This window comes from Stegostoma tigrinum, chromosome 4, assembly GCF_030684315.1.
Source record: "Stegostoma tigrinum isolate sSteTig4 chromosome 4, sSteTig4.hap1, whole genome shotgun sequence".
NCBI lineage: Eukaryota > Metazoa > Chordata > Chondrichthyes > Orectolobiformes > Stegostomatidae > Stegostoma > Stegostoma tigrinum.
Window position 1 is genome coordinate 52,125,006 of NC_081357.1, and position 14,843 is coordinate 52,139,848.

Below are 14,843 nucleotides of genomic sequence, written 5' to 3' on the forward strand. Positions count from 1 at the left end.
TTTTCTTTGTGGAATGACAGCTGTTTGTAAATAGCTACTAGAGTCTCTAGCCTATTAACAAACAGCATGAAATGACTAGCTAGCTAGCTTTCAACTTCATACAATTAGACATTTGAATGCCGGAAGATGTTTGAGGCAGACTGATGATATAATAAAATATACCAAGGGACGGAGAGATTGTGGGAAGTAGATTCAACCCAAGGCAGATGGATGGTGTCAACAGTAAGCGTAGTTTGTACTGGAGTTGAAGATGGTAGTTTGCTGACGTCCAACAGTTTTCGGTAGCCTTGTTCACAGCAACTTGATTAATGGTCTGTTTTAAAAGGTCAAAAGAAAAAAAGTGTAAACTATCATTATGCTCTAAACACGATGCTCTGTCCCTCAAAGTCATACAGCACCGAAACAGATACTTTGGTCCAATTCATCCACACCAACCAGACATCCCAATCTGATCTAGTCCCATTTGCCAGCACTTGGCCCATTTCCCTCTACACCCTTCCTATTCACATACCCATTGAAGGGCCTTTTAAACATTATATTGTATCCACCTCCATCACATCATCTGGCAACTCATTCCTAGGGTGGTGTATGAAAAGGATAGCTCTCAGGTCCTTTTTAAATTTTTTCCCCTCTCACCCTAAAACTATGCCCTCTATTTTTGGATTCCGTCCGCCCTAGGAAATAGATCTTGGCTATTTACCCTATCCATGCCCCTCATGATTTTATAAACACTGAGGCCACCCCTTAGCATCCAATTCTCCAAGACAGAAAGCCTCAGCCTATTCAGCCTCTCCCTGTAACTCAAATCCTCCAGTCCCGGCAACATCCATGTAAATCTTTTCTGTATCTTTTCAAGTTTAACAACATCTTTCCTATAGAAGGGCAACCAAATTTACGGACAGGAAGGGTTACTTGACCCAAAATACTGATTTCTCTCCACAGGTGCTGGCAGACATGCTGAGTTTTTCCAGCAATTTTTATTTTTATCTCTAAATATTTCCACTGTCCACTTCACCACCTATTTTGACATTTGCAAACCTACTAACCATTCCTCCCATACTCATATCCAAATCATTTATACAAATGACGAGCAGTGGACCCAGCACAGATGTTTGTGGCACACTGCCGGTCACAGGCCTCCAGTAGAAAAAGCAACCCTCCACCACCTCTCTGTGCCTCCTTCTTTTAGCTAATTGGTTAGCACCCTCTGGATCCCATGTGATCTAACCTTACTAGTCTACAATGAGGAACTTTGTCAAGTGCTTTGCTGAAGTCCATGTAGGCCATGCCTACCATATGACTTTCATCAATCTTCGTTGTCACCTCTTCAAAAAAAAACTCAACTAAATTTGAGACACATGATTTCCCACACACAACGCAATGTTGACTATTCCTAATCAGTCCTTGCCTTTCCAAATGCATGTAAATCTTATCCCTCAGAATCCCCTCCAACAACTTAGCCACACTGATGTCAGGCTCACCAGTCTACAGTTCCCTGGCTTTTCATAACAGCCTTTCTTAAACTACATTAGCCATCCTCCAGCTTCTGGCACTTCACCTGTGGCTGTTGATATATATGTCCCATCAGGGGTCTAAAATTTCCTTAAAATTCTGGGAAAAACCTGATCATGTCCCAAGGATTTATTCACCTTTATGCATTTTACGACCTCCAGCACGTTTTCTGTATTATGAACTCTTTTCAAGACATCACGGTTTATTTCCCCAAGTTCCCTAGCATTTTTTTCTCCTTCTTCACATAAATACCGATGCAAAATATTTGTTCAGTATCTCACCCATCTGCTGTGTTTCCACACATAGGCCTCCACATTGATCATTAAGGGGCCCTATTCTCTCCCTGGTTACTCTTTTGCCCTTAATGTAATTATAGGATCTCTTGGATTTTCCTTAATCCTATTTGCCAAAGCTATCTCATGTTCCTTTTTTGTCCTCCAGATTTCCCTCTTAAGTATACTCCTACTGCCCTTACTCTCCTCTAGGGATTGAATCAATCACAGTTGTCTACACTTGACAGATGTCTCCTTCCTCTTACTTGACCAGAATCTCAATTTTTCGACATCTCAAAAACAGAAGTTGCTGGAAAAGCTCATCAGGTCTGGCAGCATCTGCGAAGAGAAAATCAGGGTTAACGTTTCGGGTCTGGTGACCCGTTCCTCAGAACTTATAGTAGCTGGGAAATTGTCGGTTTATATGCAGAAAATAGGGAGGGGGGGATGGGATAAGGAGTAAGTGATAGGATAGAGCCCAAAAGGGAGGGAAAATTTCTCTAGTCTTCCAACATTCCCTACACCTACCTGCATTGCCCTTGTCTCTAACAGGAACATACTGTCTGTGAACTCTTGTTATCTCATTTTTAAAGGCCTTCCACTTCCCAACCATAACTTTACCTGCAAATAGCACACCACTCCACTCCACCCAATCAACCTTTGAAAGTTCCCATCCAAAACCATCAAAATTGGCCGTAATCCAATTTAGAACTTCAACTTTACGATCAATTCTTTCATTTTCCAAACCTATTTTAAAGCTCATAAAGTTATGGTCACTTACCCCAAAATGCTGCCTCACTGACAACGCAATCACTTGCCCTGCTTCATTTCCCTACAAAAGGCCAAGTATTGCTCCTTCTCTGATGGGTACATCCATATACTGAAGAAGAAGGTTTCCTTGTATACACTTAAATTCCTTCCCATCCAAGCCCTTAACATTATGACAGTCCCAGTCTATGTTTGGAAAGTTAAAATCCCCTGTTACAGTCATATTATTCTTACAGATATCAGAGATCTGTTTCATATTTGCTTCTCAATTTCCCCACTGACTAAGTACCAGGGAAAGGACAAAAGGTAAACATCATTCTTTTCAGGTTGCAGATCTGAAACCAACATTTGTTTCTTTCCCAATATAATTTGCACAGCTATAACATTAATGCATACTGCTTTTACCAGAAATCATATCATTGTGTGATGCTGTGTACCTGCTCCAGAATTAAAGCAGAGAAAGATAGCCCTGGCTTCCTCTCACTACTGTCAGAGCCACACAGCTGGAAGGGGACAATCACAGATCTTTGTCCATCATGTCCCTATGGGTCATCAAGCACCTATATAATCTAGTCCATTTTCCAGCATTGTGCCATAGCACGGGCTACAGGCCATTAAATGTTCACACAAATACACAAAGTTTGTGATGGCTTCTGCGTTTCCCACCCTTTCAGGAAGCAGCTTCCACATACCCACCATCCCCTGGGTGAACAAGTCCTTCTTTAAATCCCCTCTAAATCTTCAGCCTCCTACTTTAAATCTATGGTTCCTGCTTACTGACACCTCTACCTAAGGGAAAAGCTTCTTCTTATCTACACCAACTATTCTCCCCCATAGGCATTAACCAGATTCCCATTCAGCCTTCTTTGCTTTACAGAAACACTCTCAGCCTATCTATCTCTCTTCACAGCTGAAACACTCCAACCAAGGAAATACCCTGGTGAATCTCACCAAAGTTCATCTGATCGTCTTATACTTCCTCATGTTTGGATCCTATCATTCCCTTGTATCATTAGTTCTCCCTAAATGCATCAATTTACACTGTTCTTTATTCACTTGTGGGACATGGGCATCACTGGGTGGGTTAGCATTTATTGCCCATCTCTAGTTGCAGTTAAGAAGGTGGTAGCAATAGGGCACACTACTTCATCACAAGCATGTTGTTATTCCTAGAAATATATTCATGAAACTGCCCCAAAATAAATATGCGATATATTTCACCATACTAAAATGACCACACAAACTAATCAAATAATTGCTTGAACAGAAAACAATGTATTACTGAACATGATACATTTTCTATAAAGATAAGTGTAGCACAAGATTAGATATCATTATTCCTCAGCAATATATTTGCTTCCTGAGGAAGTCATTCCAATTTCATCTATTTGCTAAATGCTAATGCAGGTTAATAAAATAATTGCTGACTATGATAATGAGTGACTTGCTAAGGCAATTGGAGACAGCAAGAACTGCAGATGCTGGAGTCAGAGTCAACAGTGTGTGGAGTTGGAGGAACACAGCAGGTCAGGCAGCATTAGAGAAGGAAAATCGATGTTTCGGGACAGCACTCTTCTTCAGAACTGGATCCAAAACATCGACTTTCCTTCTCCACTGATGCTACCTGAACTGCAGTGTTCCTCCAGCTCCACACTGTGTTGACTACTTCCTAAGGCAGATATCTATTTTGACCAAGTACATTCAAATGGAAAAAATTGCTGGTTTCACACCAACAATTTACTTTTCATACTTTACAGATGTTGCAACAGATATTACAAACATAAACAGATGTTTCACAAACCTAATACTGGTTATTGCTTTGAACAAAACCATTTAGTTGCCAATATTGAAGAAGTTGTTGTATGTTTCAGCAACCTGTTACTCTACTGCAAGGTTAATGTTAAGATATAAAGCCAGGTGTGGAGTTCATTTCACATCCAAAAATCATTCTGAAAACATGCCTTCAGAAAAGGAGCACCAGGTTATTTCACACTCCACACACTGTATATTGATAGACAGATCCTGATGTTCTGGTACATCTTTCACGATACAAATACAGAAGCTATTTTGAGAAAAGCAATCTGCTGCTGAAACATTTCAATGGGTTGTAACTGCAAGGACATATTTTGCTTCCATACAATGTTTGTATGAAATATCAATGTTAATAGTTAGTTCAGAGTGAACGGCTCTGACAGAGAGTTACTGGACTTGAAATATTACTTCAGCTTTCTTCCCACAAATGCTACCGGACCTGCTGAGTTTCACCAGCAATTCCTGTTTTTCTTTCTGATCTCCAGCATCCGCAGTTCTTGGTTTTATTTATATGAATAGTTAGCATTGTTTTCCTTCAGAGTTGGAAAGATAGAATCGTCTGGGCACGAGAAGGTAACTCGCCCCACCCAGCCAAGGCCAAATCTCGGGATAGCAGAGATAGGCAGGAAAGTAGAATTGAGGGCTTGATCAGGTCAGCCATGATCATATCCAATGGCACAGACAGCAAACAGCCTATTTGTATGTTTCTAAGTTGCTTAAACAATCCTTTTCCCTTCCCTTTTTTGTATGTCTGTATTTATGTAATAAGATGAGTATTTTCATTTTAAATTATGTATCAGACTTGGACTTAGCAACACAAGCAGTGACACAACCTCCCATGATTCTATGGTGATCAATCCTTGTTATAACACAATCCTGCTTGAAAACAATTCTGCTGACTTGGTCTAGGAGCCTCTTGGCAGACAAGTGAAATGTAGATGACGATCACCACTGTGTCCAATATACTGGCTTGCCTTCAGCAAACACAGGAGAGACAAGGAGGAGATAATGAGGGCATGTAACAATGGCAGTGCATTAATTACGGGTGACTTTAGACTTCACATAGTTTAGGACAGTCATTTTGGCAGAGGGGCCATGAGGAAGAATTCGCAGTCTGTTAGGTATAGGTTCCTAGAATATTAAGTCATGGATCCATCCAGGCATCAAGCTATTTTAGATCTGGTGCAATGAGGCAAGTTTGATAAACGATGTCAGTGTAAATGGTCCGCTAAGAAACTGTGACCATAACATGGTAGAATTTAGAATTCGGCTTGAGAGGGAGGAACTTGGGTCAGAAACAAATTGTGCTAAGATAAAGTAAGGGTAATTACAAAGAATTGGAGGCACAGCTTGCTTGAGTAGGCTGGGAATGGAGTTTAGCAGCAAAGAAACCCCAGGATCCAGAGGTTAAATGGCCTATTCTTGCTCCTCATTTGTACTTTCCTATGTTCATAATTAGAATCTTGTATCACTTATAAAATTCTGGTGAATCGCCACCATAGCTTGTCCCCAGCTGTATTATTCTCCCTTGAAAGTGCGCAGAATTATATGCAATGTGAAGTGTAGTTTAATTAGAGTCTTGAATTAATTTAATACGGCATCTTTTCTCTCGATACACTTGTGTAATATTCAGAACTTTCATTTCCCTTTATGTCCTTTACTTTGAATGTTCAAATTTTATCTCCACCACAGCCCTGCCTCCCAGTCCTCCTCCTCCAATTATTAAGCATCCCAGTTTAACTATTTCTGCTTTACTGCATTTACTCATAAAATAAATGCTTCACTTCACACCATTCCAACAGATGATCTTTCTTTTCCCTCACTCCATTAATGTTATTTTAAGTTCGGGTTTAATTTTTTTTTAAAAACTTGTTCTTTACTCCCCAAAATGTTCAACTTGATGGCTCCGGAATGAGTACCCTTCTACTTATTCTGTCAAACTGAATCTCCTTGACGTAAGCAGATATCTATATCTCGTGTCCAAATCATTTACCCAACAGGAAAACCACATCCTACCCAAGTATTAACTTATTTTATCTTTTATAATAGTTTCCAGAAATTTAACCGTGGACATGCTGGTCTATAATTTCCTAGTATTTCTTACCCTTTTCTTGAACATACACTTGGTCCTTAGACACAGTTCCAATTTCTGAAGCTTTTTTTGAAAATGCATGGTTAATAATTCATGATTCGCTATTAATCCATGGACAATGCACCATTATGACTTACAAGATAATAAAATGTGAGGCTGGGTGAACACAGCAGGCCACGCAGCATCTCAGGAGCACAAAAGCTGACGTTTCGGGCCTAGACCCTTCATCAGAGAGGGGGATGGGGGGAGGGAACTGGAATAAATAGGGAGAGAGGGGGAGGCGGACCGAAGATGGAGAGTAAAGAAGATAGGTGGAGAGGGTGTAGGTGGGGAGGTAGGGAGGGGATAGGTCAGTCCAGGGAAGACGGACAGGTCAAGGAGGTGGGATGAGGTTAGTAGGTAGCTGGGGGTGCGGCTTGGGGTGGGAGGAAGGGATGGGTGAGAGGAAGAACCGGTTAGGGAGGCAGAGACAGGTTGGACTGGTTTTGGGATGCAGTGGGTGGGGGGGAAGAGCTGGGCTGGTTGTGTGGTGCAGTGGGGGGAGGGGATGAACTGGGCTGGTTTAGGGATGCAGTGGGGGAAGGGGAGATTTTGAAACTGGTGAAGTCCACATTGATACCATATGGCTGCAGGGTTCCCAGGCGGAATATGAGTTGCTGTTCCGCCTGGGAACCCTGCAGCCATATGGTATCAATGTGGACTTCACCAGTTTCAAAATCTCCCCTTCCCCCACTGCATCCCTAAACCAGCCCAGTTCATCCCCTCCCCCCACTGCACCACACAACCAGCCCAGCTCTTCCCCCCCACCCACTGCATCCCAAAACCAGTCCAACCTGTCTCTGCCTCCCTAACCGGTTCTTCCTCTCACCCATCCCTTCCTCCCACCCCAAGCCGCACCCCCAGCTACCTACTAACCTCATCCCACCTCCTTGACCTGTCAGTCTTCCCTGGACTGACCTATCCCCTCCCTACCTCCCCACCTACACCCTCTCCACCTATCTTCTTTACTCTCCATCTTCGGTCCGCCTCCCCCTCTCTCCCTATTTATTCCAGTTCCCTCCCCCCATCCCCCTCTCTGATGAAGGGTCTAGGCCCGAAACGTCAGCTTTTGTGCTCCTGAGATGCTGCTTGGCCTGCTGTGTTCATCCAGCCTCACATTTTATTATCTTGGAATCTCCAGCATCTGCAGTTCCCATTATCTCTAATAGCTATATACATCTAGTTTCGGCCAGAAAAGGAAGTAGACTATATTAAATTGTAGCATTTTTAAAAGGTCAGGAAATGTAAAGACAGGATTGCATCGCATGCATTTAAATGAACAAAAAAGTTGGTGAATAAAGTTGATGAGTTGCAAGTAGGATCATTTGTGAATATTATAGCCACAACAGAAGCATGGCTTAAAAACAAAGATTGGGAACCTAACGTACAAAGATATAACAGTGTTCAAAAATTAGAGAAGGAAATAAGTAAGCTGGGGTGACAGCAATGATTAGTGTAGACATTGTTGTCTTGGAAAGAATTTTCTGGAGAGGGACAAGGAAAAATTATCCTATCAGCTCTGTTGAGAAGTAGAAATGCTATTTAGAATACAGAACAAGAGTGAGACACCTGATAAATGGGCAAGAACTACACAGCAGTTAATCTGGAGGACTTTAATTAGCCACATAAAATTGGGATTGTGTTAGAGTAAAGAGTAAGGTGGGAAAGGAGTTACTTAGCAATGGTTACAACCTTCTAGTTTCCATGTTTTAAACCCAACTATAAAAAAAAGGCAGGTATTGCTGAATACAGCGCTGGGAAAGCTGGGTCACTACATCAACTACCTGTGAGAGATCACATGAGTCTCAGTAATCAGTCTAAGGTTTCGATTAATCATGGAGAAGAGCAAGGAACAACCAAAAGCTGAACATCTAAATTGATCAAGGACAAATCTCAATGCAATGAGATGGGATCTAGCCAGGGTAATAAAGCATGACAAGAAAAAGTGAACTGCAATAATAGATGATCTTGAAGCAAGAGATGCTCCAAGTACAGCCCAGTCATATTCCAATAAGACTGACAAATGCAGGAGCCAAAAATAGTGCTCTTTAAATTACAAGAGATATAGTATAAATAAAAGAATCAAAAGAAAAACAGATCAAATGCAATAGGTTGAGAGGTGGGATGAAGAGGAAAATAACACTGCCAAAGACAGAAAGAAGCAAAATAACAGGCAACATAAAAAAGTGGATCCAAAAATCTACCAGCTTATTCATTTAGCAGGTAGTAAAAGGTCGAATGGGTCTTTTTAGCGATAACGAGTCCAGTAATATAATCAGTATGCTATAACTCCCTTAACCTGGTATTTGAGAAACAACACATTATTTGTGACTTTCAATTGCTCTTACAAAATCTTCTGCCCATTCATCAGACAATGGAAACATTTATTAAAGGCTGCATTTCTATGCTTCACTTCTCTCTTTTTCCAATCGTTTGTTATATGTTTGCATTTGCAACTCTTATTTATAACATTACAGGTTTTCAAATGAAACAATCAACATTTGGAGGGAAATCTAAGAAGATCTTCCATGGTAGTGGTAGGTGCTGGCTAAACATGAAGTGAGGTGGATGTTGACATTGCCTGATAAGAAGGGGTTTGGGAAGAGGAACTGGGGGCAGGGAGCTGGCATGTCTTGAACAGCATGGGGAAGACCGCAGGATCTGAAAAAAACTATTGTGTTTGTGTGTGGGCACGCGCGCCCATGTATGCCTGTCTATGCATGTGTGTATGCAGGCGCATAGTGTTGGGGGATGGGAAGTGGCTGATGGAACAATATATGCAGGTCTGTTTGATTCACCTCTTCCGGTCTCCCCACACCTAAACCAGACCTCACAAACCTCAGGCCTGACTAGACTCTCTTCCCTTCCTTCGCATCAGACCTACCAGAAACCTTCCTACGTCTGCCAGTAATCCCTGACAAGAAATGAAAGACAATATAAAAACTTCAGCTATCGTGTCAGTCATAAAATTAAGCACTAAAGAATGTGCAAAATGTGGCAATCAAACTGATAAGCAGTTAAAAGCACTTGAGTAATGTGATGATTTGAACAGGCTGAGATTTCTTACTTTAAAGAGAAAGCGCAGGGGGGATATCGTTCAAGAGCTCAAATTCCTTAAGGGTACAGATTTAATGAACTCTACCAAAATTATTGCTGCAAACTCTAGCTGAGGTTTAGAAGAGGAACCTTGCAAAGTTTATATTAAACAGCTTTGGTGTTGAAGAAAATGCAAAGGTCAGTGAGGCAGACTGAGTGGAAAAAAGTATTAACAAAGGAGAAATCGGACAATTGTGAGGTGATCATCCATGAATGAATGAATGACAGTTTTTTTATATTTTCCCACTTTCTTTTGAAATAAATGTGCTTCTCAGGACACTGAAGGAGACAAGCGAAGACATTGTCGCGGTCGTGGCAAAGACAATCCAAGCATTATTAGTCTGGTGAGGCTTATAGCATTGGTAGGGGATTTATTGGAGAATATTCTCAGGACAGGGTTGACTTGCATTTAGAAAAGAATGGATTTATTAAGAAAAGTCAGCATGGCTTTATGCAGGGAGATCTTGTCTCACAAATTTGATAGTTTTTTTGAGGAAGCGACAAAGATGATCACTAAGGGTAGTGCAGTGAATATTATCTATATAGACTTTACTAAAGCATTTGACGAGGTCCCTCGTGGTAGGTTGCTCCAAAAGCACCAAGCCGTGTGAGATCCACAGTGAGTTGGTATGTTAGAATGAAAATTGGCTTGGTCATAGAGGACAGAGGGCAATTGTGGAGGTGTGTTTACCTTAATCCAGATATGTTCCAAAAGGATATATGCTGAAACTGTTGTTTGTAATATATGTAAATGATTTGGACAAAAACGTAAATGGTCTGATAAGTTTGCAAATGACATCAAAATTGGCGGATTTGTCAAAGGATATTGATCAGTCGGAAAGTTGGGCAGAAAAATGACTCATGAATTTTAACCTGTACAAGTGTGAGGGGATGCACTTTGAGGGGTTAAATGCAAGAAGACAGTTCACAGTAAATAGCTCTTAGAAATATTCATACGCAGAGGGGTCTTGGAGTGAAAGACTACAGCTCACTGAAAGTGGATAAAGTGGGTAAAGAAAGCATATGGCCTGCTTGCCTTCATCAGTCAGGCCACCGAGTAAAAAAGTTGGCAAGTCATGTTGTAGCTGTCTAAAAATTTAGAAAGGCCACATTTGGAGTATAATGTGCAATTCTGGCTACAACATTATAGGGAGGATATGGAGACTTTGGAGAGAGTGCAAGAGAAGTTTCAGCCTTCAAAATTTAAAATAATGAGAGTCCAGAGACAGTACATTCTTGTTAGGGTGAAGGGCAAGGCTGGTAGGTACATGGAATGCTGAATAGCTCAAGAAATTGAGGTTTTGGTCAAGAATAAGAAGGAAACATCTGCCAGGTACAGACAGCAGGGATCAAATGAATTCCTATAAGGCTATGAAGGCAGGAATATACTTAAGAGGGAAACCAGGAGGGCAAAAGGGACAGATAAGATCACTTTGGCAAATAGGGTTAAAGCGAATCCAAAGGGATTCTACAAATGCATTAAAGTCAAACAAGTAACAGGAGAGAGAATACGGCCCCTTAAAGATCAGCAAGGCCAATGTGTGGAACCACAGGAGATGGGGGAGATACTAAAAAAGTATTTTGCATCAGGTGTTTACTGTGGAGAAGGATATGGAAAATAGAGAACGTGGGGAAATAAATAGCAACATCTTGACAAAAATATCCACATTAGTGGTGGTGGTGCTGGACATCTTAAAAAGCATAAAACTGAATAAATCCCCAGGGTCTGATCAGACATACTGCAGAACTCAGTGGGAAGCTAGGGACATGATTGCTGGGCCCCTTACTGAGATATCTGTATCATCGAGAGCCACAGATGTGCTCCAGAAGACTGGAGTTGGCTAACATGGTGCCACTATGAGAAAAGGTGGTAAGGATAAACCAGGGAACTACAGACTGGTAAGCTTGACATCACTGGTGGGCAAGTTGTTGGAGGGGATCCTGAGAGACAGGATTTACATGTATTTGGAAAAGCAGGGACCGATTAGGGATAGTCAACATGGCTTTGTGCTTGGAAAAATCATGTGCCACTAAGTGATGAAGTAATAAAGAGGATTTTTGAGGGCAGTGCAGTGGATATGATCTATATGGACTTCAGTAAGGCATTTGACAAGGTTCTTCACGGTAGACAGGTTAGCAAGGTTAGATTAACGGAACAAAGGGAAAATAGTCATTTGGAAACAGAACTGGTTCAAAGGTAAAAGACAGATAGTGGTGGTGGAGGCTGCTTTTCAGACTGAAGGCCTGTGATACGGCAGAGATCAGTGCTGGGTCCACTGCTTTTCATCATTTATATAAAAATGATCTGGATGCGAATACAGGAGGTATGGTTAGTAAATTTGCAGATGACAAAGTTGGTGATGTAGTGGACAGCAAAGAGACTAGTTCAGAGTAAAATGGGGCCTTGATCAGATGGCCAATGGGTCGAGGAGTGGCAGATGACATTTAATTTAGATACATGTGAGCTGCTGCATTTTGGAAAGGCAGTTCAGGGCAGGTCTTATACACTTAATGGTAAGGTCCTGGGGAGTGTTGCTGACCAAAGAGATCTTGGATTACAGGTTCATAGTTCCTTGAAAGTGGAGTCACAAGTAGACACGACCCCAAAAGTGGTATTTTGTACGTTTGCCTTTATTGGTCAGCTCAGTGAGTGTAATAATTGGGAGATCATGTTGTAGCTGTACAGGACATTGTGAGGCCACTTTTTGGAATACTGTGTGCAATTCTGATCTCCCTGCTATAGGAAGGATGTTGTGAGACCTGAAAGGATTCAGAAAAGATTCTACAAGGATTTTGCCAGAGTTGGAGGGTTTGAGTTATAGGGAGAGGATGACTGGACAGGGGCTATTTTCACTGGAGCGTTGAAGGCTGAGGGGGTGACCTTGTAGAGGTTTATAAATGATGAGGGGCATGAATAGGGTGAATAGACAAGATCTTTTCCCTGGGGTGGAGGAGTGCACAGCTAGATAGCATAGGTTGATTGATTTTATTGTCATGGTGTACCAAAATATATAGCAAAAAATTTTGTTTATGAGCGGTACAGGCAGATCATTGTAAGCAAAGGATGTACAGATCAAAAGACTGAGACAGAGGCCTACAACTTGCATTGCACTTGCTGTGCGCTAGGTGGTGAGATCAATGTCAGCGAGGTCAGCATTATTTGAGACTACAGTTCATTCATCAGTCTGATAATAACTAGAAAGAAGCTGTTCCTGAACCTGCTTAAGAGTGGGTTCAGGTTTCTGTATCTTCTGCCTGACAGAAGAGATTGTAGGAGATCATTACTGGGGTGCAATAGATCTTTGAAGAAGATGTTGGCAGCCTTTCCACAGCAGCCAGCCATGTAAATGGAGTCCATGGATGGAAGGTTGGCTTCTGTGATAGTCTGGACTGTACATACCACCTTCTGTGGTTTCTTACAATCCTGGGCAGAGCAGTTTCCACACCATTTTGTTACATACACACACACACTATGCTTTCAACAGTGCATCTGTAGAAGTTGGGAAGGACCTTATGGACATTGCCAAATTTCCTCAGCCATCTGAGGAAAGGGGAGGGGGGGGGGCATTGTTCTGTCTTCTTGACAGTCGCATTTACATGGGAAATCGAGGTTGTCAGTCATCGTCACTCCGAGGAACTTGATACTCTTCACTCTCTCAGCCTCAGTTCCATTGTAGATAGGAGCACGTTCTCCTTCTTTCCTTCCAAAGTCAATGATCAGTTCTTTAATTTTGCCGACGTTGAGAGACAGATTGTTTTCATTATACTATGTCACCAAGCCCTCTATCTCCCTTTTACTCATCATTGTTAGATATCTGTCCCAATGCAGTTGTCGTCAGCGAACACGTAGATGGCGTTCATTCTGAATCTGGCAACACAGACGTGGGAGTACAGTAGGGGGGATGAGGATGCTTACTTCGGGGGCTCCAGTGTGGAGGTGGTGCAGTTACCTACCCTCACTGATTGTGGGTGTGGATCAGAAAGTTGAGGATCCAGTTGCAGAGGGCTGAGCCAAGACCAAGGTCACGGAGTTTTGAGCCCACTGTGGAGGTGATAATGGTGTTGAAATAGAGCTGTAGTCAATGAGCAGGAGTTTGACATAGATGTCTTTGATGTCCAGATGTTCCAGGGATGACTGCAGGGAGAGGGATATAACATCCTCTGTGGACCTGTTATATCAGTAGGCAGATTGTAGGAGATTGAGGCAGGCTGGGAGACTGGAGTTGATGTCAGCCATTACCAGCCTCTCGAAGCACTGCATGACTGAGTTCAAAGCCACTGGACAGTAGTATTCAAGCATGTTGCATGTACTTGCTTAGGTACAGGAGTGATGGTGGTCTTCTTGAAGCAGGTGAGGACTTCAGATTGTAGGAAGGAGAGGTTGAGGATGTCGGTAGATAGCTCCGCCAGTTGGTCCATACAGGATTTGAGTGTTCAGTCGGGGACACCGTCCAGGCCTGCCACTTTCCGAGGGTTGACTCCCGGGGAGACCAATCTGACTGCTGAAGCAGGGAACAGAGGGAACAGGTGTGTCCACGTTTAAGGTGAGGGGTAAAAAGATTTTAAAAGGGATCTAAAAGGGCAACATTTTCACACAGAGGATGGTGCATGTGTGGAATGAGTTGCCAGAAGAAGTGGTATAGGTTGGTACAATTGTAACATTTAAAAAGGCATCTGGATGGGTAGATACATGGGATGAGTTTAGAGGGCTATGAACCAAATGCTGGCAAATGGGAGTAAATTTGTTTAGGATATCTGGTCAGCATGGACAAGTTGGACTGAAGGTTCTAGTTCCATGCTGCACAGCTCTATGACTCTATGATAGGGTGAATAGGTGGAGTCATTTTTCCCCAGTGTAGTAATGTCAGATATTAGGATGCATAGGTTTCTAGCGAGAGAGGAAAAGTTTAAAGGAGATGTGCAAAGAAATTGTTTTTTCTTACAGAAGTTGAGAGGTGCTTGTATCACTGCTAAGTGATGTGGTAGAAGCAGATATGATAGCAACAGTAAGGAGGTGTTCAGATCAACACATGAACAGACAGGGAATACAGGGAAACAGGCCATGGGTGGACAGATGGTATTAGTTTAGATTGGCTTAGCAGTGGGCCATTAGAGTACAGCACAACAACAGGGCTATGTTCTATGTTTAACACTTGTTTCAGAGGGCAAAAGAAATGCAAAATCCTCACAACTGGCTCCTACAAATGTCCTCTTGGGCATCTTCACTTCTGACACCTGTTGTGATAAATGAA

General features: G+C 42.1%; 1 protein-coding gene across 3 annotated transcripts in view; it reads right to left on the reverse strand.

Annotated features, from left to right (window-relative positions):
* klhl32 (kelch-like family member 32) overlaps positions 1-14,843 on the reverse strand; it is a 276,189-nt gene that overhangs the window by 239,605 nt on the left and 21,741 nt on the right. For 2 of the 3 annotated variants that reach the window (XM_048532017.2, XM_048532016.2), the window contains exon 2: positions 163-313. The exons of the other annotated variant lie outside the window; for it this stretch is intronic. The gene's annotated coding sequence lies outside the window, so the exon portion shown is untranslated. The remainder of the gene's footprint in view (positions 1-162; positions 314-14,843) is intronic. 3 annotated transcript variants of the gene reach the window in all.